General features: G+C 38.6%; 1 protein-coding gene across 2 annotated transcripts in view; it reads right to left on the bottom strand.

The window, feature by feature from the left end:
* The window catches only part of SNTG1 (syntrophin gamma 1), a 233,717-nt gene that overhangs the window by 60,632 nt on the left and 161,034 nt on the right, over positions 1-12,051 (bottom strand). The gene's annotated exons all lie outside the window — the stretch shown is intronic.

Below are 12,051 nucleotides of genomic sequence, written 5' to 3'. Positions count from 1 at the left end.
GGGCTCCTTTGTGATGGTAAAACTTTTAATATTGGAATGTGTTTCTAGGGCAGGATCTTTTAGTCTTTCAGAATTTTCCAGTAAAAATAAGAGATACAGTAAAAACGAGTATGTTATGTGATTACCATTAGTGTTCCAAACTGCATTTCTATGACATTCAAAAGAAATTTATTTAAATGAGTATAGATTATGAACGATTTATTCATATACAAAATTTCAATGACACCAACTCTTTGTACAAATGGTTTTCATACTTACACAGATGAGCCACTCTTTCCACCAGTCCCTTCCTGCGAGAGTCAAGCATAGACACAAGCACTCCTCACCAAGGTATTGCATTCTTCACAAAGCATTTAATCTATCTCTCAACCAAATCCTATGTGGGAGAAGTGTACCAGATCATGCGATTTACTTAATGTCCTGTGGTTGGCAGTGTTTACTTTCCTTAAACTCACTGTTTGTGGTGCGGTTGCTTTTCTCGAACTTGCCTGAGCAATGGGATATTAAGGATACAGCATTGTTGTGGTTGGAAACTGGTGCTTCTGACATTGTCATTGAAAAACATGCTCAAGGCGGTCCTCAGAAAGTGAAGAGTTTATAAAGTCAGTCCCAAACTACAGTTCTGAGCCCAGCCCTTCCAATCCCAGCCTACCTTAGACAGCCAGTTAATTTACATAGAGAAACATCTAATTATGATTGAATTTCAATAAATATTGAAGTGGATGTTTGAAGCATAATTGTGATATTAGACCAATAAATATGCAAATAGCATTCCCAGAAGTGAAATGTCTAATGAATTATGACATCTAGTCACAGATACTATATTTTTCAACTATTTTGCTTCACCTTTTCAATTTAATGGGCATTTTCATTATTTTATTCTATCAGCTTGAGTCTCACAACATACTTTTGATATAGTAAGACTCTGCTTTAACAAATTAAATAACTGCAATGCACAGGTATGTGTGGATATGAACAACCGGTTTTGCAATGATCAGTCCAACACTTAACCATTTGTGCCAATAGGGCTCTGTAGACTTATCAGGGCTCTATAGGGCTTATCAGACTCTATTACATTAAAATTATGTTACAAAAATCTTGCAAATTAATTTAAAACTTGGTTTTGTTAATTCTTCAAATAAGATTTAAAAAGATACGTGAAGAAAATATTTTAAATGAACTCTGCTGTAAATATGGAATCAATTTAATTGGTTATCAAGACAAATGTTCAGGTGACTTTTTTCAGAGAGGTTCCCAAATGGTGCTCAGGTGCAATCACCTACCCAGATCTCTTCCTGTTAGATCAGAAAATCAAGAGATAAAGAGGCCAATAGTAGGAGGGAGGGTGCCAAGAGAGAGTTCAAGTGTACTAGGGTCTTTGGATCAGACTTCCCCCTGAGATTATCACCCACTGAGTGACTTGAGGACTGGCTAAAACACTCTATGTTTACCGTGTCTGACCACAGGCTCAGCTAATCCCTCACCAGGTCCAGTAGGACGATGTCGGCCACCCCTTCCTGTGCCCAAGATCCAAGAGCCACAAAGTGCAGTAGTTTCTCCAGACTGCTGTCTAAGGGGGGTGATTATCTCAGGCTTGTGCACAGTGTCTGAAGACTAGCCACATGGGCTCACAAAGAAAGGCATCCTCTCTGCAACCCTCCCCAGTCCTGCATTCTTGGGCTTTGCATCACCCCTCCCTGGCATGGAACAGAGTGTGGCCTTCCCCTGTCCCCCTCTCCACAGCTCCCCAGCCCCCTGCCGGTGTGGCTAACAACAGACAATTAGATACTATTTTGGTGCAATTGTACAGCGCCTAGGTCCTGGAGCCTAGGATATTGACCCATAATAGAGCACAGATCCCCAGAGCACAACCTACAGAGCTGTTCAGGAGGAAGCTGGGTGCAATTCAGATTCCGTGGGTTCCAAACCCACTTGTCTAATCTGGTCCTCCTCCTCTGGGGACAGCACACAGCTTCTGATAGCAAGGCACCCTACAAGCCCATTATATAATAAATTAATAAACATAAAGAACAATGCCTTCAATCTGAGACTGTGTCCCTTTGTGTAACTTTGAATGAAAGCCACCAGAAACCAGGTCTATTACTAGAACTGTAGTGGAACAAAACAGGCAGATATCAGATCCCCTGAGCACAGACTACGGAGCTTTAACATAACAAAACAAGAAAAATCCACAGCAGCTGAAAGCAGCAACCCAGGCCCAAAACTGATTTTACCAGGTTTGGGGGTTACAAAAAGTCTCTGAAAGACTGTTAATAATGGCCAGAACCAGTTCGCCCCCCAGGGCATGGCGCCAGGCTTCATGGTGCCCCCAACAGGCTGCCCCTATAACTGCAACTACACTCTGGGGGCCATTGCCAATCAACCTTCATCTACCATCTACCCACCCACCCACCTGTCCCGAGTCCTCCCTCCAATGCTCTCTACCAAACCACCATGGCTCCTCACCTTATCCGCCTACACAGCACACCCTTGAGTCCTGCAACTGTGCAGCCAGCACCCCCTAGAAGACCATCCAAGCACACCCTCCAAAAAACAGAATAGGTTATGATGAGAGGGAACCTCCTGACTGACAAACCCAAAGCCTGTTCCCCAGGGCAATTGGCTACAGGCAGGCCACAGGAGGTTGATTCTTATCAACTTCCCAGAGAGAGAGCCCAGGGATCTTTGACTCCTGGAAAAATGGAGCTGAGCTGCTCCAAAGAGTCATGCAGACAGCAAACTACCTCAACAACCTGAAAGAAGAAACCGGGGATACAAAAGGCAACATCGGAGGAAGTCTTGAACCTAGCAACATTCATAGAAGAAGCAGATGCTCTTCTGCCACACACACACACACAAATATTCAGAATGATTCTTGGAGACATACAGGAGATGAGGGAAACGATAGCGAAAGGAAGAGCCTTGTCAGTAACCTAGAGGATAACCAGGCACCCTTCAACAGATAGGAATGACAGTCAATGACAAGATACTCAGAAAGCTTAAGAAAATTTGCAAACAATGTCTGATGCTAGGAAGAGGAACAACATTAGAATAATTGAGCTACTGAAACAAGACATAACAAAGCAGTCCAAATAAAATGGAGAAAAATGTGAAACACAACTCAAAATCACTAAAGAGACCTTACTTACTGGTTGACAGACTGGTGGGTTCTCTAAGACTATTGCCCTTAGTCAACCTTCATATCTGGAACTGAACTCTCCCAGTTTTAGAATAATCAAGCATCTTTAATCTCTATGTTATATTTCAATTAAGACAGATGTTTCAGCTTTGATTGAATATGATAAAACACATACTTTCCATAAGCTTTTAATTATATAGGCAAAAGAAAAAATAGTATAAATTGGTATATAACATTAAAAATATATTTAAACCTAGGCATGGTGTGCTTGCTATTGATATCCTCGCTTATATAATTTTCTGGATGCTTACATTTTTTAATATTCCATTATTTTTCAAAGTATTATCATTCAATTTTAGTAGTTTGAACTGAATGTGGTTTTGGAGAGTTAAAAGCAAAAGAAAGCAAAAGAAAATGGCATCTCCTTGATTCTGACTTAGAGAGATCATAGAGAGCAGATCTGTGCCTGTTGGGTTTCAAAGGATGTAAATCTTCATGGAAATCGCTGCTATATAATTCCCCCAAGAAGTGGTTGGTTCAACCACCGGTCTTTCAGTTAGCATCAGGTACTTTTAACTATTTTACCACCAGTGTCCTAGTATTTAGGATGAGGTTATAACTAATAAAGTGATAATTGTAGCACTAAGGGACATTTTTTAACATCCACTCTTTTTTCCTGTGTCTAACCTACCAGTCCCTATGCCTTTGCATAGAGTTCTGCAGAGTTATCAAAAGGCATCCTTCGTTTGTCTTCACGCTTGAGTCACGTAAAATAAATGCATGATTGAAGAGACAGAATGCACTGTGAGCCATTTTTCCCCACAGGTATTACAGCAAATGATAAGCACAAATAACTGTCACAATAAAATGTACTATTGAATTTTACAAAACTAATTTGAATAGCAAATAGCCAAGATAGGGGTAAGAGAAAATGGATACTTTAGGAACAAATTTGAATTTAAAGCAGGTATGTTTTTTTAAATGTAAATAAATTAACAAAAAGGTTTGAAACCTTTTATGACACATACCTTGGAAGCTTTTCAACTTGAAGCTGAATTTTTATTATCTCAAAATGCACTGCTGTATAATCCCTGTACTACACAACCCTATTTTATAATTATCATATTTAAATATTCATTTATATTATCTTGGGAGCAACAGGAGAGGCATATTTCAAAAAGAGGACTCGTTCTACAATAAGAAATATATTCAAAATAAAATTGAATCAGGTAAAAATTATTTCAGAAAAATCATTATAAGCACAGTAAGCATTTGGATTTACTAAAGGAGGTGCACACATTTGGGTTTAGTTTCCCTCAGCATGCTTGTCTAAAGCGCCTAGGAATGTGAATTCTTCAGTACCAGTCAGTTGCTCTGAACTGGAGGGTTGGAAAAACAATTTGGAATTAAACGGGTCATGACGGGAGAGTATCCTTCTCAATGTAGAGTGGAGATTAATTAGGTGGAGGCTGATATCCATTTGCTTATGAAATATTATTCAAAATAAAGAGAAACCATTCTAAATATCCATTAGTAATTGGAATGAATTATGAATCAATAAAACATGGTATTTATCAAAAATACCATGGTATCTTGTGAGGTTGAGATCCTAAATATTAGTAAGCTGTGATGGACTGTTATTGATCATTTTGAATCAATCACATGGTCTGCTATGCTGGATATTACAAGATGAATTACATTATATTCATTATCATACAAACAGCATTACTAAACCTATCAATAAGAATGATGTTAACAGTGATAAAATAATACTCATATACCTATAAGAAATATCAAATAAAGAAAAATAATAAAACCATTAGTAAATTTTACATAGCAACTAGTAATGCCAAAGATAAAGATATTGAAGATTTTAAGCAATTTATGCAGTCTCAAATTAATAGAACATATAATAGTAATAAAGATGCATTTATAATTACTCTGGTTGGGATTCAAAAGTTGGAAAAATCAATGAAAAGAAAGAATAAGCAGTTGAAAATATTACCTTGGCAATATAAACACACTAGAATCTCGTCACTAGAAACACACTAGTGACTAGATGATATAATTTCCTAAATTTATGAATTATTCATAGTAAATACCTTTAAAAATATCAATGACAACAAGGCATTGTTGTGGTCAATATTGGCATTGTGAATATTGATGGAAGAATAGACAGGAATCCAGTTAACTATATCTGAGGGAAAAGACATCGGAGAAGGTTTATCATCCACTAGAACATTGCAAGGGGCTGACTGCAAACCAGACAATGATTGCCTCTATGTCTCTATGAGACTGAATCAACTCAAAGGAAGTGAGTTTGTTGTTGTTTGTTTGTGTTGGCTTATGTATGTTTGAGTTGAAGTTGAAGAAAATCAAATCAAGTCTATGGTAATCAAAATAAGATGAGTATATTCCATCTGGATTTGTAAACCACCTCCAATATATATTTGATGCACTAAATGCTAGTTGCCTAAGACAAGATGCATTCAGAGATGAAATCAAGGACATTGTAAAGTAGAAAGTGAAAGCTTAATTTTTAAAACCTGGTAAAAAGGAAAAGAAGAGAATGCATTTTCAGAGGAGACTCTGAAACTTGATCTTGAATCTAGAGTAGTTAATGAGAAAAGAAGAAATGATGAAGGAAAATATTTGAGTCCATAGATTTATATGCATATATTTATAGGTTCAGTAGTAGGGTAGCAGATGGACATTGGGCCTCCTCATGCATAATCCCCCAATACAATAGCACTTCGCCCTGCTAAACAGTCATTGCAGGATACCCATCTTCCCAACATGATCACTGAAGACAGACGTGTGTGTAAGCAAACGTGGTGAAGAAAGCTGATGGTGCCCGGCTATCAAAAAGATATAGCATCTGGGGTCTTAAAGGCTTGAAGGCAAACAAGCGGCCATCTAGCTCAGAAGCAACAAAGCCCACAGAGAAGAAGCACACGGCCTAAGCGAATACAAGGTGTTGAATGGACCATGTAGCAGATACAAAGGAACAAAAACAATCATTGTGTGATCAGCTTCCTCACATAATCGCTGAAGACAAAAGTGTGCATAAGCAAGTGTGGTGAAGAAGGCTGATGGTGCCTGGCTACTGAGAGATATAGCGTCTGGGGACTTAAAGGCTTGAAAGCAAACAAGCGGCCATCTAGCCCAGAAGCAACCAAGCCCACACGGAAGCAGCACACCAACATAAGTGACCGTGAAGGGCAGAGGAGACCAGGTCTCCAACAACAAAGGTGGCGTGGTGGTGAGAATCACATCACCGTGAAAGAGGGGGAGTGTGTGATGGGGATCCAATGCCCATCTGTAGACAGCTGAACACCCCTTCCAGAGGGGTAGTGTGGAGGAGATGAGCCACTCAAGGTTCAGTGTAGCAACAATGAAACTCAAAACCTTCCTCTAGTTCCTGAACGCTTCCTCCCCTCCCAATCATCATGACCCCAATTCTACCTTGCCTTGTGGACCTGGTTATACCAGAGGATGTACAGCGGTGCAGTGGGGATCTGGAGGCACAGGGAATCTAGGACAGGCGAACCCCTCAACACCAGCGGTGGGAGTGGTGACACCAGGAGGGAAGGGGGTGTAGAAAGGGAGAACCGATCTTGGAGATCTATGTGTAACCTCCTCTCTGGGAGATGGGCAATGGGGAGGCGGGTGAGGGGAGACACCAGGGAGTGTAAGATAAAATATAAAATAATTATTTATAAACTATCAAGGGACCAGGGGTGGGATCGGGGAGGGAGAGGGATGGGGAAAAAAAAAGGGAAACCGAGCTGATTCCAGGAACCCAAGTGGAAGGTGAATTATGAGAATGATGAGTGCAACGAATGTATAAGGGTGCTTTGCTCAATTGATGTATGTACAGACTGTGATAAGAGCCTTATAAGCCCCAATAAAAAGATTTTTAAAAAAATTAAAGGACCAACAATAACAAAAAATATTTGAATCATACGTTTCAAAGACATTCTTGAAAAGACAAAGTAAAGAATTTTAATGGTATGTGCAAAACCAGGCACAGAAAACACATAGGGAAGAATATTCTTTCCATTTCTCAAGTGGGAAGAACTGAAGAAAATATGCAAGCATAGACTTCGAATTTAGAAGGATTTATGGATAAAATACTAAACAATGCAAGAGCTTCAAAAATAGATGAAAAGGGGTCAATTTTCAACCATTTCAAGATCTAGCTTAAAATAAGGAACCTATAATGTAAGAGGAAGGAGTTAAGCCACACTAAAGGCATTGGTGAAAAACAAGACTCTAGGAATTGATAGAATTACTGATTGTGAGTCTTCAAAAAATGAGTACAACTCTGGAAACACTCACTGAGCTAAATTGAGAAATTTGGAAAATAGCTAGCTAGCAAAGTAAATGGAGTACATACACATTCATGACCATTACAAAGAAAGATAATTCAATAGAATGCAAAAATTATTGAACAGTATCAATATTATATGCAAATAAAATTTTTGGTGAAGACAACTTAAAAATGATTGCAACAATACACCAACAAGAAACTGTCAGAAATTTAGGACAGATTCAGAAGAAGATGTAGGATGTGGGATATTACTCCTAATATAAGATGGAACTTGAATTAAAAGAGAGAAACCAGAAATATGTTTATGTGGTGCTTTATTGACTATATAAAGATATTCAACTGTGTGTATCAGAGAAAACTATGAGTAACAGTACAAAGAATGGGAATTCCATAAGATCATGCAGACTCTGTACCTATCTATGTACTACCAGGAGGGTGTTCAAATAGAGCAAGTGGATGCAGCATGTTTTAAAATCAGAAAATGTATATGCTATGGTTGCTTTATTTAAATATACTTATTCAATTTACATGCTTATCAAACCATCTGGGACTGGAGGAAGGCTGCTTTGTGATATGCTGACGACAAAAGCTGCTTGCTGAAAGTGTAAGGCGCTACAGCCCTCACTAATGTCAACAACAGACTGCAACCCTCGGTATGGATTACGGCTCAACATAATGAAATGAAAATGACCACAACGGAAAGGGAGAAAAGAGTGACGTTGTCAAAAATTTATTTTACTTGTGGCCACAATCCAAGGGAATTAAGTATACAAAATACTGAATTTGTCAAGAATTTTATGTATATAAGTCCATATTTCTTTGAAAACAGCAAAGAATCAACATAACATGTTATATTGATAAGAGCTGCTACGGAAGATCTCTTTAAAGTATCAGAAACAAAGATGCCATTTTGAAAACAATGGTATGTCTGGCCCAAGACCTACAGAGACTGTATTTGAATGTGAAAACTAGACAATAAATACCTATGAAGTTAAAACATTGTGACGTGAAGATCAAAACCTTAGGAATTCATTGCATGGGTTAAACAGTCAAGCTTCTTTATGTCCATGATGAAAATACTGTTGATAGGCCAAAACAGTGAAGTTTGGTTCCACAGAAATGGGGAAGATTTATTGAATTTTAGAGTGCTCCAAACAGAGGATCGTAAGCTGCGAGATCAGAGTAAATGCAATTTCACAACAGTCCAGACCGTCAACATGTCAAAGTCTGCTTCACATGAGCTGATTTCTGATTGAGATAGATGAATGATAGCTGGAATTTCATTTTGCCAGGAATTCTTGTGGTAACCTCATTCAGAAACTAAAATCATTTTCATAATTTCATGTGAAATGGATATATATATACATACATATACTCCTTCACCACAATTTGAAAAATCACACAAGAAGGCAAGAATGCAGTTGAATGTCTTCAAATCATAAAGCACATGTATCTCACTATTATGCTGTGATTTAAACCAAGAGATATCTGACATCAGCAATGATATTCCTTATTTCATGTTCTCTTCTGAACCCAACTGTAATTTTTGGCAGCTTCATGTTGGTGTAGCTTAGTTTTTAGAAAATCAAAAGATGTAACATATAATAGGGGAACAAATATATATTTTTTCACATGCACATAGGAACATATATGTTTTTAAAGACACGGTGATTCCGCTGTTGGAAGTATAAGGCATAGATTATAAAATTATGTTGTTTAAGAAATGATGGCTAAATGTAGTGTAATATCCTAAATTGGATATAGCAACAGAAAAATACATTAAAAGAAAAACTTAAAGAATTCAGATAAAATCGATTGTTAAGGAATAGTGTAGTGTCCTTGTTAACTTCTTGATTTTGAAAATTGTACTAAATTTATGTAAGATAGAAATTCTTCGTGTTATTGCAACTTTTTAGAATATAAAGTTATGTTTTAAAAACTACTGTTTACTATCTTCAAAAGCTATATGACTTGTACAAATAACCCTAAAATTAAGAACTCAATATATTAAGAACTCAATAAATTATCAGTAATTTAAGCATGCCTGATGAGAGAAACACAGAGTTAAGTAACTTTAGGCATTGATAAATATAAAATGATTATAATATTTAATCATGTGTCTATATTTTAAAGCTCTGTGTTCCCCTCATAAGTTGTTTTGTTAGTTGCCATGAAATCCAATTCATGTTGATTTTGTGTACAACAAAACAAAACATGGCCTAGTCCTGAGCTGTCTTCGTGATCACAGATCATGAAGGTTTGCCTCTACTGTGGGGCTATTTTGTCAGTCCAACTCATTTAGGGAGTCTCTACTTTTGGGTGATCCTCTAATTTACCAATCATGGCATTCTTTTCTAGTGATGGAACTTTCCTTTTACATATGCGAAGTGCCAGTAAGTAAGCTGAAGTTTTGTCTTTTTCACTTCTCAGTTACCTTCTGGCTGTGTCTTTTCTCAGAATGATTTGTTTATTCTTCTGGTCACTCATAGCATATTCAGTATTATTCATCAACCATACACTTCAATAACATCAATTTTGATTGTATCTTAATTTTAAATTATGCAGCTTTCAAATATATCGGAGGCAACTGAAAAGACCATGGTTTGCATCAGGAACATCTGAGACATCAAAGTGCACAGAGACTGAGAGCAGCAGTTAAAGTGTTACTTCCATAAGCTGCTGGAAGTAACAGAAACCTTGTAAGGCCACAAAATGGCAACAGAATACAATGAAAAAAAAACTCTAAAAATTTACCTGACAGTATGTGGTAGCTACATAATCTGGTGTTAATTTGGGACTTGAGAGGATTAAGAGTGAAGGGGGTGGAGTCTAGTCTGCCAATCAGATCATAGCCAATGAGGCCTCTGTGTGGGCATGGCCTTCTCCTAAGAATTCCAGGAATTCCTAAATTTCCTCCTTGGAGGCAAGAGGCAGTCTCTCTCTCTCTCTCTTTCTCTCTCTCTCTCTCTCCCTGTGAGACATCCCTGAAGAGCAGCCACATGGACCTACCCTGATGCAGCCCAGACCCTGGACTTCCAGAAGCCATATGGAGACACCTGTCAGCGCTGAGATGCTTGCAATGCCACCAGAGCTACCAGACTTCCCACCCACTGGCCTGCACTCTTCTTGCACGCAGCATCATGGCATGTGTTTGTGGTCTAAAGAGGAGTTTATAGATTGGTGTGAGATATATGGGCTACTATTGGACTTATGAACTTGATCTGGCCTGGGCGGGGAGGTTATCTCAACATTCCATTGCTCTTGTATAGAAACCTCTTCCTTATACACATATGCATGTTTATGAACTTGTTTCTCTAGTCCACCCGGACTGACACACAGTACTTTACTATGTGGCACCTTCCCCCTCAGATTCCTCTTCCAGAATTAGTGTCAAGTCACTGACTCATTCTTTTTTCACCTTTTCTTATTCTTTCAGTGCCCTCAACAGCACCTGATTGTTCCAGATGGTTGTGCTTCTCTAGGAGATTTGTGATAAAGCTTTGCCCATGTTGAGGACAGTGTATGGCCACTGCAATCACTGTTGGTAGTTGCTGATGTGCCCCTCATGCCAGCTGCTCCTCTTTGGGTCTGAGTCCTCTGGGATTGAACCACTGGTTGCTTCATCCATGTGTCTAATAAGGCGTTCTCTTCATTCTGCAAAGGACAGTTAGATAAATGGTGGACGGGCAATTGCAAGCTTAGTGTTTCAAACACAACAGCCACTGGAGGTTAGAGAGTTGAGGTTGAGTGTTCCTGTAATAATTTACAGCTTGAGAGCCCCTATAGAGAGTCCATGAGTGCTGGAATGAACCCGAAGGCCATGGGATAGTTGTGTATTTGCTTTATTTTCTTCTCTTATTGTTCATTCCACTTGTGGACAGCACTCCCAAGCAGTTGAAGTCTTTCAACTTTAGTAGCAGCCACAACAGGCTTCATCAAGTCACATGGCTCCGCGTCGGGCTAAGGCCCCAGTCTGTATTGCTTCTCCACCTCAGGCTTCTCAGCAGTCACTTTCAGGGACAGCTTGAGCCAGCTCCAGGTTTATTTTCAACCAGCATTATATTTGGTAGATGTTACATCCAATAAATGTGCTTTTGTGAAGCTTTTTTTTTTTTTACAACTTTTGCTGTGTTAATGTTTCTCTGAGAGGAGTGTTAATAAAATGAATTTCAAGCAGTTTTAAATGGACAAGAAGTTATAAAATGGGCTAAACATACCCCAACATATCTGTAATTTTAGTAAAAGGATATATAGTGGACCATGACTTTATAAATGAACTTATCATTTTCAAACAAATGGGGGAAACCATCTCAGTTTCGCTGCCAGCTGCAATTCTGTAACAGTGCTGTCCCTTTATTGGAGGCCCCTGGCAATGGCCCTGATTTGTAATCATAGAGGTTTACTATAAATTCTTCTGCCACAACATTGGCATTAAACTGCTCTAGACTGTGAAGGAGTATTTTGGAGAGCAGTCTCAAGGGGAGAAAAGACAGATACCAGCATCAGCACCCGGAAGTGGGTAGGCTGGACATCAGAAACACGCTAACAAGAACTAGCATGAAGATTTTGCTACCTAAAA

The sequence above is a fragment of the Tenrec ecaudatus genome, chromosome 5 (assembly GCF_050624435.1).
Source record: "Tenrec ecaudatus isolate mTenEca1 chromosome 5, mTenEca1.hap1, whole genome shotgun sequence".
NCBI classification, from domain to species: Eukaryota; Metazoa; Chordata; class Mammalia; order Afrosoricida; family Tenrecidae; genus Tenrec; species Tenrec ecaudatus.
The sequence above is the reverse complement of the archived record's forward strand: the minus strand, read 5'-3'. Positions and strand labels throughout refer to the sequence as shown.